The 18,004-nt window shown below is 34.4% G+C and overlaps 1 non-coding gene across 1 annotated transcript; it reads left to right on the plus strand.

The window, feature by feature from the left end:
- The first annotated feature begins 299 nt into the window (after nt 1–299).
- On the plus strand, nt 300–373 carry TRNAT-AGU (transfer RNA threonine (anticodon AGU)). Its single transcript has one exon. It is a non-coding gene; the product is annotated as a tRNA-Thr (tRNA).
- The last annotated feature ends 17,631 nt before the right edge of the window (nt 374–18,004 follow it).

Consider the following 18,004-nt stretch of genomic DNA (forward strand, 5'->3'; position numbering starts at 1 on the left):
TTCTCTACTTTTTTGCATGCATGAGCAATTGATCTCATTGGGGGGAATATGTTGAATAACTGTGTAATATCATTTCAGTAGGTCTACTTCTTTCAAGCAAAGCCAGAAACTTTTCAGAATTTCTTCATATTAATTATAAGATGACTAGGTTTTCAAAATCGTATCTAAAACAAATTAATTAACTGAAACGAGTAATTGGGTTTGGCTACTGTTATACAATGTAGGGCCAGGAAGTAGAAAGTAGCTATTTACTATAGTACTAGTCGGACAAATAATTATGCACAGATAGTTTCGAACGTGGCGCCGTGGCTTAGTTGGTTAAAGCGCCTGTCTAGTAAACAGGAGATCGAGGGTTCGAATCCCTTCGGTGCCTTGTCATGTTAACGTTATTTTTTTTTAGCAAGTAACTTTACATTTACATTCCTTCGATTCACTTCCTATCACACAATACTTACTATTAGTATAACAGAGGGTCCAGTAAAATATCGAAACCTTTGCATTCGTGTCGAGAAGTGGATTTATTAAGTCTGTTCATAAAATACTTCAGAGCAATATTCGCTTCGTACGACTTCTACTTTAACTGAAATTCCACTTGGTCAATTTAATAGCCGAACCACGTTTTAAGGAAAGAAATAAATAAATCCGATGCTGTTTGCTTTCGATTTTTACACTCTATACGTTGGCTTTCAAATAGTCTCACATTGAATTTCAGAACCTGGGATCTGGGAGCCCATTTCCAGTTCGCCTGCGACTAACTACTGACGGGAATTTTTTTCAAACCACTGACGTATCTCCAAGCCATTATGTGATGGTGCTCTCCGTTTTGCATAAACAAATACGAACATAAACCAATTATGTCCAGGTCTAAGGTCTGGGATAAATGAGTTTCCCACATTGCAAGATATGTTTCGTTAGTAATAACGTCATCAAAACAATAGGAGCCAACGATATGCCAAGCAATGATAATTTCAACATCTTACTGTTTCATATAAGCAAACAATTATATGGGTCATCAAGTCTAGGAGGCTCAGATGAGCAGGTCATGTAGCCAGAATGAAAGAAAGGCTTTCAAAGTTTAATTGGAAATACAATCGGAAAACTACTATTAGGAAGACCAGGTGCAGATGGAAAGACAATATTAAAAATAAGATAGATCTCGCAGAAATAGGAAGACAAAGTAGAAACTGGATTCAGTTGGTCAAGGATATAAGACAATGGAGAGCTTTATGAACGCGGCATTGAACCTCCGCGTTCCATAGGCAATAGAGCTACTTAGTGAAACTAATACGGATTCTAGTCAGATCGGTAACGCATATTTTGCCGATTTAGCTATCTGTTAACTCAAAAATTTGCTTTATCGCAGAATATTATAGTGCTTTAAACGATCCACGTCACCCGCTATCTTCTTCAGACACTACTCTCACATTTCCAGTCGACTTTTAGGACCCTCTTCTGCCAAATGGTGTGGTAATGCAATGTAGAACGGTGATGATCATTCCTTCTAAAGATCTGACGAGTGGTTGTTTGGGGAACGTCTAACTCTAGCCCCAAGTGGCCTTTTGATTTCTGCGGGCTCGAATACTCCTTCACGAAGACCACTTATCACACCATTTGTGATGGACTTCATCGTCCAGACCGGGGAGCATGCTCCATTACCAGTCGTTTTGTATTTTTCTAGCAACCTACCAACAATAATACGCGCTATTGGCTCATGATTCAGATGCTATCGATTGCGTTCCGTTGCGATGTCCCTATTGCTATAACCTTCATGATTAAACAATAGAATGGCTTCTAACCTCTCCTCAGCAGTCAACATGATTCAGCTGCACAATAAAACAATCTGAATACTTGCCAATTAGTCAACATGACTCACCTGCTATTAGAATTTTTTTAAAATTGTAAATTAATCACTACAAAGGAAAATGGAATAATTCTTGTTCTATTAATTACAACAAGAAAACATAGAAATCACCTGTAAATTAATCACTATGCATCTCTGGCAAGAAAAAGAACATCAATAAATTAGTATCCGTGATTAACTTGCAACATAACAACATGTGAAAATTATATCTGCCTTGTTTCTATATTAAAGTGGATAAACACAAATTTTTTGAACTCCAAAGAAAAGATGTTAATTCAATATAAACAATTTTATATTTTTTCTTTTTATGTAATAATACCTAATTTGCAAGTACTGAGTATCGAAACAGGGATGATATTTATGACAATGTCGATTATTTCCAGGATAAATTAAATAATGTATATTGTAATAGCAGAAGTGGTCGTTCTTCGCATTAATAGAAAAAGGTTAAATGAATATAAAACATGGAATTTGAATATTAATTAAATTGCCCCACTTTTCCGTTCAAGCACTTTTACGATTTTCACTTTTTGAGGTAAATTTTAGTCTTTCAGTCAAACACCTACTGCTTCCTTACTATTTATCGTGGTATCATGTTTCATACTTCGTTTCTTTCAACATAGAGGATACTTCCGAACGGTACCACTCGCTTGTGCGTATTATACACTAAAAACGGGAAAATAAAGGAAAACGAAGGGTTTTTTTTTTTACGAAAAAAAAATCAAAATTTTTGCGTCCCTCTGGCCTGGGCCTGGGTTTACGAGGGATCTGTAAAGCTCTTGAAAAATATGCAGTACACAATGCGTGTGCTAAACTTCAATCTTCTATTATGAAAACAAAGGGCGGAAAAAATTGAAAGTCTTAAGGTGATCCATATATATATTATAAAAATTCAATGCGTCATTACTGTTTGATCTAATGTCATGGTTCAAACTCCATTTTCTACAGTATAACGAACCCTTTCCAATGATACAGCATGTCCGTATCATACACCTGAACAGGGAAATTAAAAAAAAAACAAAAAAAAAAACGGAAATTTCTCTGAAAAATTATCCCCTCAGAATAGTTACGCCCCTCGGGCCCGGGTTAACGAAAGATCTCAAAAGAAAGTGAGAAATACTCAAAGGCACACACAATCCCTATGCAAAATTTCAATCTGATATCTTGAAAAATAACGGTGTGAAAAGTTTGTAAAATTTGCCTTAAGAAAAAGTCACGCCCCTCCGCCCCCAGTTGGCACCGCCAAGTTGACCATCCGCTTCCAAAACGCCTCTGGGCTGTTCTTTGGTTCATGCTTGACTTGATCAATAATAAAGAAAACAACTGGCTTAAATACCTGTTATATAACGTAAATAAGCGGCCAAAGACAACATTACACCATGGTAAGAAAAGTTATTATAAATCCTAAAAGGACTGGAGGAGGAATTTCCGAAAACGCTGCAACACATGTACACTCATTTGTACTTTCAAGTAGCGATAGAAGAGAAGAAAACATGATGATTGTAGAAAAAAACTCGAAATAGAGATTTCAATGAATTTACACATTGCATGGCTTCAACGTGCCGAAAAACGGATTTTTGAATGTCAGTTCGTACGCTCATTCGTCCAGTGTAAACAAGTTTACTCGCTTAGAGGTCATATCTTTAATGCGACCTCGTGGGTCCAAATGGACCCGTTATCATTACGTATATATTTTCATAAATTCTTTTGCCCATTTTTAATTAGTGAATCTACCATAAGGTTTGCTACACTTTTAGTTTTCATCTGGCTACTGTGTTTTATACACGGCGATCGTTCTTCGAATGTTTCTTGTAATTGTTTTGCATGTACTGTACGTCAAGGCTCCCAATTATCCCTGACAAGTCGGCTTGAATATTTTATATTTTCAAGGTAAGTATACGATATTTCACTTCTAAAATTTAAGATATAAGGTAGAATGTATATTTTTAGGTTTTCTGTTATTATATGCTTGCAATTTATAATCTTTTTGATTATATTCACTTATAAAAAAGCATGACTCCAATTGGACCCATCAGAATACACTGAAGCTATTACTAGAAATATCTCTATATGAGGTTTGGTTCCAATTGAAACCATTAGGAGTATGATAAATACTCATATACAAAAAGCTTATAATTTTCAATAAACTTTGCTATAGGAAAGACTGATATTTTATTATGAAGAAATAATTTTCTTTCTTATGTATTTATGAAACTTCCTTTAAAACATTGAGGCACACAAAATATATACTTTTTGACATAGTTATCTTTCATTTTATTTGTCAGTTTCGTGTCCATTCTTTCTCCTCGTCCTTTCTATACAGAATGTTTCCAATCATGATAAATTAGAAATATTCATAGAAGATACTAAATAAAATGTGTGGAAATTATTTTCTCCAAATAAACTGAAACTGTTTTGAGGAAGATTACCAAGAATATTCTATTTCCACAGTTACTTCTAGAAAATATTAAATTCTATTCCTAGGCACACTTATTTCTGGAAAACTATAAAGTTTGTTCAACTTTTACCCAATAAATTAACCTCTTGCTTTATTCTGAAGGTAATAATGTAACGAACCTAATCTTAGTAAATAGACTAACTTAAACTAACAACTTCGAAATGAAATTAGCTGCAAAAATTACAATCATATTCTTTCTTTCTTATACTTTCAGATGAACAACGTGCTAGATGCGACAGAGATTCAGCGTATGCTCGCAGAGGGAGACTGGTCAGATCTTGATGATCTAGGTGAAAAATCTGGTGACGAGGAAGCAGCCATAGACGAAATTTTCACTCTTGCAGCGACAAAAGGCACATGCCTAACGGATAATATCGAATTTAACCTTCCTGATATTCCTGATACCGCCAACCCCATATATGATTACTTGATTCCTGAGGACTCAGAGCCCGTTCCGTCCACATCTCTGAAGCCAGAAGGCAGAAAGGAAATCCTTCGCTGGAGAGCGTGTGATATTCAAGAAGTTGATACAAAATGTAATGTGTTATTTAGTGACCCACCTTCATCTGACACAACTCCCCTTAATTATTTCAAGTTATTTATAACAGAAGATATCATTGAGTTACTTGTTCAGCAAACCAATATGTACTCTGTGCAGAAGTGTGGAGTATCTGTAAATACAAATAAAAACGAAATTGAACAATTCATTGGAATTCATACAGATTTTACTGGGCAAACAGCACACGGTTCCCAATTATTGCTGATATTATGCCCCGTAATCCGTTTGAAAAATTTAGGAATACTTTTCATGAAAACGACAGTGCCCATCACGAAGTGACCCACAGTATGATAAGCTGTATAAAATTCAGCCATTCGTAGACAAAGTGCGACAGAACTTTCTGACAACAGAACCAGAAGCGTACAATACTTTTGATGAAATATTGATTCCTTTTAAAGGCAGAAGCAGCTTGAAAAAATATATTAGAAATAACCTCATAATTGGGGCATAAAGGTTTTCGCATGCGGAGGCATGAGTGGAATTGTATACGATTTTGAAATTTACGTAGGAAAAGAAACTCTAATAAGTGAATCTGAACTTGGTATTAGTGGCGATATTGTTATGCGCCTTATTGAACATCTACCGAAGAACAAGAATTTCAAAGTTTCATTCGATAGTTGGTTTACATCATATTCCCTTCTTTCTAAGCTGAAATTACAAGCTCTCCTGGCTGTTGGTACTGTTAGATCCAACAGGTTGCCAAATTGCAACTTCAAGTCTGACAAAGATCTCAGAAGAACTGAACGAGGAAGCTTCGATTATCGAACAGAAACAACAACAAATATAACTGCATTAAAATGGTATGACAATAAATTTTCCCACATTGCGTCATCTTACGTAGGTGTTGAGCCAGTAGATGAAGTAAAAAGATGGTCTCTTCCTGAGAAGAGTCATAGAAATGAGGCTATCATCAATTGTCAAAGAATATAACCAAAGGATGGGAGGCTTAGATTTACATAACATACTCGTTGGATTATACAGAATTGATATAAGGGCAAGGAGATTTTATCTTAGAATTGTGTTCCACTTAATTGATATGTGTGTTGTCAATTCTTGGTTATTGTATAGACGTCATTGCAACCAAAGAGGTGTTGGCGCACATAAGAAGCTAGTCGATTTCCGCGCAGATATTGCAAATGTTTTTCTAATGGCTGGTAAAGATATGTCGAGGAAACGTGAAAGACTTTCCACTGAGGAAGCACCTTTGATCAAGAAGAAGAAGGCAGTTAGCACAACGCCTGGCTTAGATCAACAGTTCCACCTAGTATTTTGTACGGCTAAAATGTAATAATATATATCTAACCTAAAGATTAGGTAAGACTAAACATTTCATAATATCAGAATAATTTTATATCTTATGCGTCCAGTGGGTACATTTGGACCCACGATTTTTCTCGACAATAGGAGTACTGAAAGCAAAATTATGAACTTTTTACGACAAAATCAGCCTAATCTTAAATAAAGACAGCAAAAAAATTATTTCGCTAAATAAAAATTTGGGTATGAAAGTGTTAAATGTATTCGCACCAAATTTTAAACTTAAAGTTTTAATCAAGTTTTTTTAAAATAAAATTAAGGTTTTCTATCAAAATTTTGCGAATTTTCCTTCTACCTCCGAAAATAAGACCAGTTTACTGAAGGTGGAAAATGAGAAGTTTGCGACTTTTTCGAAAACGGCTCCAATGATTTTCTTTAAACTTCATATATAAATATTTCAATAAGAACTCGATGATCTAGTATGTCGTTTCTCTTTGAAGAATCCATCAGAAGTAATTATTAGTTAGTTATTTTTGAACAATTTGCTCAAAATGCATAAATAAATATTGCATTACTAACCTGGCAATGCAACATAACTCATTTATCCTAAGAAGAAAAATCATAATGGATAATTTACTCATGGGGTGATTATTTCCGGCGATTTTCTCAAACAGAGATGATTTTGTTCATATAAATATTTTGTTTCTAACTTGATAATATGGTATAACTCACTTCTGAAAAAAGAGCGTAATTTACTTTGCGGTAATTTACAGTAAAACCTGTCAACTTGGCCACCTCTATAAGTTGGCCACCTGCTCATCTCGGCCTGGTTCGTCTTGAACCTGCATTTTCCCATAAGACATTTGTTACTTTTTCCTTTGTAAGTTGGCCACCTGACTATCTTGGAAGTTGGCCGCATTGAAGCAATGTTTACCCTATGATGATAATGATAAATTTACCTGCGTATTTTGCCCACGCAAAATACTGTTTCGTTATTTTTTTTAACTTTCAAATTCCCATATGAGAAACTGATGTTCTGTATTTGTGACTGGAGACAAGAAGCATAGATTCCCACAATTTGTTCTTGGAGGTCAATGGCCAGAACATTACTCTGATCAAAGGGTGGTGAAGCAAGATGGGAATGAGAAAAAGCAAGTACAGGAATTCAGGAAATGATTGTAAGTATTTATTTACCCTGTCTGTTTTGGTAAAACCATTAGCTATATCGGCTCCTTTCATCACTTGCGGCTTTAGTAATTTCGGAAAATTCTGAAGGTTAAAGCTAATCATTGCAATCCTCAACTATGTATTGGCACCTGACGGCTTGTCGAAAGGTAGTGGAGGTTTTGAGATATGTATTCCCGTAAAAATTTTCTCAATACATCTTTTGCTCCGAGGGAAACACGTGTTAAAGAGGAGACGACAACTGTACATATATTATACATTTTGTAGCAATTCTTTCTAGTACTGTATATTGTTATGATTACTCTAAATTCAAAATTAAAAGTAGCTGTCGTGTCATTGGTTGTTAAAATTGTACAATCAAGTAACATTAGAAATCCTATTTTAAAAATACACCAATTACACTTATTTTCTATAAGTTGGCCACTTGTCTAAGTTGACCACTTTTCAATGGAACCGGTGGGGGGGGGGGGGCAACATAGACAAGTTTCACTGTACTTGTACTTTTTCGGGCGATTTTCTCCGAAACGATTATTCTGTCAGAGGTGCATTTGTTCATATTTCATACGCAAATTATTCACTAACTACCTGACGATGGAAGCATAACTTGTTTGTCCTAAAAAGATCCAAATGCAGTAGTTTAATGGTTAAGATAAATCCTTTTGGGGAGATTTTCTCAGAAATGAGTAAAGCGATTTGGTTCATACTTCATCAGTAAATGTTTCATTCACGATCTGACAAATATAGCACATCCTCATTTGCCCTGAAACTGTACTCTTGGATGAGTCTTTTTTTTGAAAGGGGAAGTGATTTTCTGAAAAAATTCTCAGTCGACTTTGTTCATATTTCATAAATAAATGTTTTATTAACAACTCCACAGTACGGGAGAAATCATGTATCATTGAACAATCCACAAGGAATAGTTTACTCTCGTGAGTGAGTTCCATTATGGACGTTTTTATCAAAAACGATTGAGGTGGTTTTCTTCACATTTCATAAATAAATTTTTAAATAGTAAGTAACAGCTTACGTAAACAGTTTACTTTTCAGGTGAGTTTTCTTCGGACGAAATTTCTAGAACTCATCTTAAAATTTTGTTCGTGGGTAGTACTATTAGTGATGATATAAAATGTGAACCTTAAATAAAAGCAAGGATAGGAATGGCGAAAGAAGCCTCTATGAGGAAGAAAATATTATTTTGTGAGATTTTGAATAAAGAGTTGAGAAAATGTCAGCCTATACATGCTTCGTGTGGAGTATTGCACTGTATGGGTCAGAAACATGGACGTTACGCAGAAATGATGAAAAACGACTGAAAGCTCTTGAAATGTGGGTGTGGAAAAGAATGGAGGGAATTAGCTGGGTCGAGCGGAAAAAGAATGAGAAAGTGTTAGAAATGGTGGGGGAGAAAAGAACATCTTTAGATTTAAAAGAGGAAGAAAAACTGGTTGGGACATTGCTAACATGGAACTGTATCATGAGACACGTGCTAGAGGGTATAGTGGCAGGAAAGAGAGGGAGGAGGCGAAGAAGACTACAATAAATGGACTACATCAAACCAGAAATGTCGTACATGAAGACGAGGAAATTAGCGGAAGACTGTAGAGCATGGCAGCTCCTCAGTTGCTGCGAGCGACCTGTCAATACTGGCAGAATACATATGATGATGATCACTGATAAAACCTCAGTAATAACCGCAGCATAACGTGATATAGTTTAAGGAAATGAAGTGAGAAAGTTCATTGTGGTAGCCTGAACTGTTATGAATTAAGGGATTGAGTACTGATGTTCACGCCTCCAATTTAAGAAAATCCTTCCTCACATGGCCCTTTTTTTTTTCCAGAATAAAGGAAAGGAAATTTGAATAATATGGAATATTTCGTTCTCATTTTTCTTTCAGCAGCGAAATTTTCGAAAACGCTGAAAAACGCGTCCTTCCTAATTTTTAATAGTTTTGATTCTTTAAATGTTTTGTTTATGTAAATTGTAAGAAAGGGGCTAAACGAAAACTGCTATTGAATTACAAAATTAGAACTTGAACAGGAAGATTTGTTAACAGTTAACACATTTTTTGTTTGTTTACAAAGATGCAAAAAGATGAGTTGTGGTATAAAATATCCTCTCACGGTATACCAATTGCGTTACCTTATCCACAGCTCAAACCGTGTGGAAAAGATATAATTTAGAACCATTTTACAGTTTGAACAGAGCTTCCAGTCCCATCACCATTCTTCCGTCAGGGAATTCCAGACGGACTTTAGTCGGGCAGATTTGGGGGGGGGAGAAGGGGGAGTACCATGTGGTACAAAGATTTTTCGTTGCTTTTTATTATAAAACAGAATGCCCTTTTGCAGATTCCGATTGATGCCACCTTGGCATCCTTGGGCAATTTTCAATATTACGTCATATATGACGTCACTGTTTCACACCTCTAATTTACGTAGTAAACGCTAATGAATGAGTTAAAACCTCTGTAACACGGCAACCCTACACAGTAAAGAGACAATTTTTGACAGAACACATATAGTCAGCCCTTTGCACAATTTCCGACATTTTAGTGACTATTCCTCGTATGGAAACAATATAGTGACGTCACAATTTTGGAAAAGTATTTATTTAAAAATGCTAGCTCTGAAGTTTTTTTTAGAACAATGAAAAAAAGCAGTGGAAATGTCCATTGGAAGTTCAAGTACCGACCTCCACACTTTCAACTTAATAAAATCCTTACAGTAGGCATTTTTTGAATAAATAGAGAAATTTGAATACTATATAAAGCGTTCCTCTTTTCCCATTAGGAGCGGAATTTCTGAAAACACTGAAAGAAGTATTCCCTTAAATTTAATTAACAATGTATTTACCAAATTTTAAAAACCTTTAATTTAAGTAAATCCTTACACTGGAAATTTTATGAATACTATAGAAATTGAGCTCCTTTATCCTTTATTAAACAGTTTTCTAAAATGCTGAAATAGTGCTCAGCTAATGTTAATGAGACTATTTTTTATGCCGAGCTCCTGAACTTAATAGATTCGTTAGATATCCTATTTTTAGCAAAACAAATTTTATTTTACCTCCTTTAAGATACATATATTATACTGTATTTCTAAAATGAAATACCACGTATATTGCATTTCAAAAGGTCCTATCTTCTCTCTCACCTCCGTGACAAAAGGAGTTTTTTTTTGTCAAGATTTCACATTCCTAGCTCTATGATATATCCTGGATGTGGAGGCACTCTTACTCTTTTATAATATAGATTATAAGCAAGTATAGATTAAATAGACAAATAATTATGCTAAGTGGGCCGTTACTGTGGCGCCGTGGCTTAGTTCAGTCCTCCCTGCTGGTCTGGTGGCTAGCATGTGCGCCTTTGGTGTACGGGGTCCCGGGTTCGATTCCCGGTGGGAGAGCCTTTGTGATTTTAACAGTCCTCGATATATCTGTGTTCGTGTCCCTGTCGCTCTAGGTAATTGGAGAAACCAAGTTAAAAATGAGTAAAGCAAGTAAAATTAGATAAAGGTAGTTTAAGTAAGTTACTGGAACACGTTCGGTGAGTCAGTTGACTTTAAAAAAAAAAGTTGGTTAAAGCGCCTGTCTAGTAAACAGGAGATCGAGGGTTCGAATCCCTCCGGTGCCTCAGGTACTTGCTCATTTTATTTTTCATAAGTTATTCTAACAAAGAGAAGGCAGACTTTGAAAAGTGAACTTCAAGGCCATTTTTTTGCGAGTTGGTAGTGCACATTTAAAGAGTTAATATTACAAAATGGCCAAAAATAACCGAGAAAATCCTTCGTAAAATTTTCTGCTCGCCCATATATCGTAAGAGGCACAAACTTATCAAGTGACGGCGTGGTAGAGTAAGAAGAACTTGAGACTAAAGTGCATAGGTTCCCGCGTTCGATTTCCGGTCGAGTCAAACTTTTATTTTCAATTTTTGCTTCAACCAATAAAATAGCCATTTGTAGCTAAGTAAAATATTAATTCATCATATGTTTATAATGTATTAAAACAATAGAAATTTTGGCCATTGCGCCCTCCCAGTTTGTAATATTAACTCTTAAATGTGCACTACCACGTCGCAAAAAATGGCCCCCAAGCTCACTTACCAAAGTCTGCCTTCTCCTTGTAAGTCCCTTAACATTGTCGGTATGGCAGCAATGCATTGCTCAACGATTGACACATATTAAGCAAATTTTTTGTAGAGGTACTCAATAATAGCTCAGTTTTTCAGTTTTAAATCACAATGTATTATTTATTTGATCCTAGACAGCTTAACCTTGCTGGCGGTGCAGACGAGCGAGAAGGTCTGCTGAGGACCCGCAGCGGGAAATTCTGCTCCGGACCAGCTCGAGCCGGAAATACATTGGTTTCTATCATTCATGACTGCTGCGGACACGCGACGGCCAAAAATTGAGTTGGGGATACTGGTGGCTCGCAGCGAGTCCGGGCAAGTATAGCGGGCCAGCAAACCATTGCTAGTCATCAGTCAAGCCAGACGAGCAGACTTTTCTGTGCCCACAGAAATGGAAATAGAAGAACTTGACGTAGAACTCTTTACAAACGAAATTAAAAAAATATCCCGAGATATGGGATATAAAGTATGGAAAATATCGAAATAGAAATAAAAAGCTAGGGGCATGGGACAAGGTGTGTGAGAAACTTAAGAAAAAAAACAAGAATAGCATTGGTGTGTATTATTATTATTAATTTTTAATGTAAAAATCTAATATTCATGTAGTATTTCTATTTGATTTTCATTTAGCGTCCCTTTTCAGCAGCGAGGCTAGGAACATTCTTTTAGGATATTAACAACAATAGACAAGAAATAGGTTTGGAGAACGAGCCTCTGCTGTTAACGCAGTTTCTTTGATGAGACTTCTTATGTCCCTCTGTCCTTAATGAACGGACCATCTATAGCACAGCATTATACTCGTATTTTAGGTAAAGATCACGTATCATATAGTCTCTGTGCTCACAAAGAAACGCTGAAGTCGAAAAGAACCATCAACATAATAGTAGAACAAAAGAGAAAAGAAAAATACATCGTTCTTCCGCTGACAATTTCTAGTCTCTTTATCTGTTAATGTATTACATTTTAAATAAAATTTAGATTTAACAACTTACCCAAAGTTATCATGAAACTCTACCTATGTCGCTTACAAAATAATCAGCCCCTCTGTTTCTGTTTTCGCTTGCTGCTTTGCCTCCTTGTGGTGTACTACACATATTGTGGATTTCCTGAAATCCTTGTATCGTTAATCTTCAAGTTTGTATCAGCCTCCACTGAGAACATAATTATAAAGTAAACAACACGCCTTTCTGATAAGTATAACAAAATCAACTTTTACAGTAATTGGTCTGTGAAAATTTATCTAATTATCCATTATGTAATTGTCTTACTGCGACCATGATCTAATTCTCAATCATATTTCTTGAACGTTGACCATCACTTAACAACTAAGCATATACTTTAATTCGTTTCATAATCGTTTCTTAAACAATATTATGCAAAATTAGCTAGAATACCAGTTCTGCGCTCGATGAAAATAGTTTTATGGAGTATATTTGAACCCCCTTCCCTGAGGATAACATTTTAATGAAAGTGTAATTACAAAATCCCATTAGATACTCTATTTTTGGCATGTATTTTGAACTCCACTACCCAATTAAACTGTATTTAAATACGTGGACATTTTATATTATATAAATGACTGCCCTTCCTTTCTTAGCAGCGGAATCTACAAAAGCCTTGAAACATGTTCCTCGTTTTTATATAACAGTTCATATTTCGAATTTTACATCTTTAACTTAAGTGACTCCCATGCACGGTACTGTGTGAACAAATCAAGAGAAATGCCACAATTATAGAAAGGAAATTTTCCTATTATTAAAATGCTACAACTTACCCCCTTAGGAGCGGAATATTCGGAAACGCTCAAATAAGTGTCTCATTTTAAATTTAAATTCGCGAAAATGTGTCCAAAAACGAAATTAATCAGGCGATAGTTAAACCACGATAGTGGACACTAAGAACAATTGAAAATGTCTATGAATACGTCACCCAATTGTTTCAGTTTCTGTATTCATACAGACGATATTTAGTTAACATAATTAATTTATCTTAATGTTTCATTTTTCAATTCAATTGGTTGTATCGCAAGCCTCATGACAATATCTTCTACTTTAATTTTATCATTTATTTTCGTTAAGATTTCACCAAATGAGGTGCTGCTCATGCGAAAATAATTAAGGAACTTTTCTTCGTTATTGCTTAACTCAATAAACACGGAAGAAAATGCGCTTTTAAACAATCGTGAGCTTACGTACGGATGAGCCCAGTGTCTTCTCTGTTTCTTCCTTACGAGTTTACTGGCTAAAATTAGGAAAACGTACAGTACATTTTCTCCGTTCAATTTCCATCTTCACTCAACTGCAGTTGAGAATAAAATAACCTGTTTCCTATGTTTATGTTTACTGGTTGGGCTGAGACGCCAGCGCAAGATTGCTGCGAACCCCCCGCGGACCCGCAGCAGACTTTCCCTCTCATGTTCACCGGTACAGAAAGAAAGGAACTTTTCGTTGTAGTTATAGTTATGTCTCCTTCTTTTTAAATAAGTCATACACCAATACAAATTTGTGAATTTCCTTCTTATTCCACTTTGAATAGAAATCAGTCAGTTCATTCAGGAGATGTTACTTTGTATATCTTCTTCAGTTCCATGTTCACTGCATTCAAACTCACTTTCAGATCTACTTATGTCTTCACTGTAATTTGACACTTCACGAAGTACACGTTCTAGTTCTCTATCTGCAATAATCTAAGAGCAAGCCATTACTCTGAACTTCTGAAGTACTTGTAAAAATGTTACATAAAGGGAACATATGGGTGCCCAGGACACGAACAAAGCCAGTTCACAGAAACCGTCGATACAACAACCACCTACCTTACTTTCTCGTTGATCCACTTGCATAGGTTCATTTATCCTGAATATTGTAGGCATAACTTTTAAGTAATAGAAATTGTAGATTAAATGGAAAGGTGATACAGTACGAATTGAGGGTAACACTTTTAACTAATTTCAGATATTGTTGTATAAAGTTGTTAAAATACGTCTCTTAATTCACAAATCGGCAGCTCGGATTGTGTAAAAGTACAAGAATTTAATCACTGGAGAAAACCATCAATTTTGAAAAGCGAAACAAACACTACTATTGTTGCGTATGAGAATTATTATACAGGGATTAACAAATATGTTTATTTAAACTGAATTGCATATTCTAAATAAACGAATGTCATCTCTGATGGAATTTCGAATGAATAGTATATACATGAAATAGTCGTGTATTGTAGCATGAGCGCATCATAAACACCAAGTACATGTAGTTGTACATGTAATACAAGATAATAAAATTTCTCATTCATCTTAAGTTTTTGATTGGTGCATATTTACCCCTTCTGGTGCGTATTTTCGTGATTTTTAGCGCATATTTGCATGCATATTGAACTTAGTTTATTTCCATATTTCGAAAAAAAAAAAAACAGAAACATAACGAAACGGCAATGAGGTTCTCGCTATAATTTGTTGGGAGTAAAACTTTATGAAGGATTTGGAATTATGTCAAACAATGTGACATAATTATTGTCTGCATCGAAACAAATTGAAATTCCTATCCTTTGGAATTTATTAACAGAATCAGCGAGGTACATTCTCAACTGTTTCAACATGGACTTCGTTACAGTATCTTATCTGATAAGCCAAAAAATTTCAAAAACGAAAATTTCTTAATCCTAACGAAGACTGTGGCTTGAAAACATCAGCAACGCTTAAGACTACAAGAATGCTGGTAACTAGAAGCCATCAATATACGAATACTGACACACAGTCGTAAATTTATTTAAATAAATATTTAATCTTAATATGTGAAAATGTATTTGATCTACCTGAATAGGCTTTTTTATCCTTAGTATTATTGGCGTAAAGTTAAAGTAATAAAAAACGTAGGTTTAATGGAATGGTGAAACAGTACGAATTAAGAGAACCACTTTTAACAAACTTGAGATATTATTCTATAAACCTGTTAAAATACGTCAATTAATTAAGATATCTGTAGCTTGGATTTCGTAAAATATAATAATTTAATGACCTCTTGGAGAAAGTGGCACACACTCGAAGGGAAAACCTACTTATTCCATACGAGAATGAAAAATGCAGGTATCAAAAGGTAGGTTTATTCCAATTTAATTGCATATTCTAAAGAAACGAATGTCATCTGAGATGGAATTTCGACTGAGTAGTATTTCTGTTTTCTATCATGTAAAAGTTTGTTCCTCGATTTAAGGTCCCAACATAACATTAGTTTAAGAAGTCTTATTAATTCATTGGTAAATAACATTGTCTTTTATTCGTATCGGTGATTGAGTGATAGAATGCTCGCGTGACACGCGGGCGGCCCGTGTTCCATTCCCTGCCGATGCACTGAATTTTTAGCGGGGATTTAAATTTCGAATATCTTACCGATAGATATGTTTATGAATTCATTTCTGCTACGCTCTAAGTCACGCTCGATTGAAAACACTCAATCTTTCACTGTAAAATAATGGCCAAATTTATGTGCCTGACTAATTTCCGGTCTATATCAAGTAGGCTCGCCACTAAAATTTTTGTTATATCTTTAGCCATAATGTGAATTATTTTGCGATTTAAAAAAATCTTTCCGTACAAGAGTTTGATAATAATTTTTATTAAAAATTAAATATCGAACTACATTTTGTGATTCATTTTCCAATGTAATATCCATTTCCTGTAGCAGACGTTTAATATAGTATTGGTGTAGTACACATGTTCAGGTTTCAAATCTATTACAATCAGTTTAGGATGTAGTATCATAGGCAATAAATTTCAAAATTTTTCCTATATATTGCGCAATATTTTCGGATATGGACAAAAAATCATAGCTTGTTTTGAAATGAATATAAGCATTTTAAACTTAAAATATGTGGACGAAAAAATTTTTTTGATTACCCATCTTGGAATCAATATCTTGAATATGTTATGCAGATGAACTTTGTTAGATATAATATACCAACAAAGGTGGTATTTATGAATTTCTTTCAAACGAAAAATTACTTCTTATATTCTAGAATAAAAACTATGATTCTGTACTGGCTACTTGAAATTTCCAGCAACTTTGCTTTAGTCACAAATATAGCGAAATAACAATGAAATAATTCCTTCTGTCTACTAAAATCAGAAAGTACATTTAAGGAACCGATTTCTGGTGAAATATGTCATATTATTATAGACTTAGAATTAAAAACTTAAGTTATTTTCATTAATAATTATGGATACAAACAGCAAAAGTATAATTAGACACAGATTTTGGCTATTATATCTCTTTCTACAAGTCGACCAACCTAACTAACAGACTGAAAACTTGTCATATACCAAGAATCCGACATAGTACTATAATGGTTTGGTTTCAAATTTCCCTTGCGTTTTGTTTGTTGTTAACCTATGGCATTTTTAGATATTAGAAACTCACGTAAATGTAGTTTGCAAAATTAAATATTTTCAAGACAGTTTCTGGTATGATGTTAGTTCAACTGTGGTTAAGCTTCATTATATATCGAAATTATCTTCTTCACTATTATATTTGCTTAATATGTTTTAGGTAAGAACCTAAGTTTTAAGTTTCAAACCGTCTTCATCTGAAATTTCATGCACTAGTAAAACACACTATTATTGTTTCATTAATCGTTAATACAGTTGTTTTAATTATTAAAGAAAATGTCAAAGTTAATATAAAACTTTACTTTAAACTTTTATATGAGCGTATGTCGTTTTTTCTCTGTTACAAGAAACTGCCATACTTTCTTAACATTTTAACTGTCAACAATTTATAGTTTATTTTCTAATGTTCTCAAGTCTAATACAGAACAACGTACGTCATTTTCTATTGAAAATAATTCACAGAAAAAAATTAGTTTAGCTACCATCGGGGCTGGAATATCTGGAGAACTCTCAGGTAATATGGAAATGATTTGTGCTTGTCTGGAATAGTTAGAACTTGTGTTTTCCTATTCAAATATCTTTAAATGATAAATAACGTTTTGTGTTCTTAGGATGAAATTCATTTTAGACACCTTTTCCCACATGAAAGTTATTCACTTTGTGTTTTGTTTAAGTGATACATATTTGCTGTAGTTTTGATGTTTGTTTTTGACTTGTGGTGTAAGTATTAATGGGTTGCATTTAGCCGTCTCCTTGGGAATAACCAAAATTAACACAACGAATGCCAAATGATTCCTTACATATTGCTAATGTTTCTGATTATTGCTAAATATATTATTCTATATTTGGATAGAAACATAACTTTCTCCCTTCGTGCTTATTGAATCACACTGTAATAAGAGAAAATTAGCTTTTCCAATTAAAGGTATTGCATTCTATTTCTTCAAGGTGATGCAAAAATAAACATTAAAAATATTTGCAGTAACATATAAACCCTTTGTTTTCCAGAAAGTGTTTTCTACATTTCAAATAACTTCGTTTATTCCAGAAATGAAAGAGACTTCTTTTGGTTTGAAGTTTAAAATACTAAACCTATTTTATTTCCATATCTCAAAAAACCAGAAACATAACGAATCACCAATGAGGTTTTTGCTATAATTCTTTCGTAGTAAAAC

This window comes from Thermobia domestica, unplaced genomic scaffold (assembly GCF_964235325.1).
Source record: "Thermobia domestica unplaced genomic scaffold, izTheDome1.hap1.1 HAP1_SCAFFOLD_151, whole genome shotgun sequence".
In the NCBI taxonomy this organism is placed as follows: domain Eukaryota; kingdom Metazoa; phylum Arthropoda; class Insecta; order Zygentoma; family Lepismatidae; genus Thermobia; species Thermobia domestica.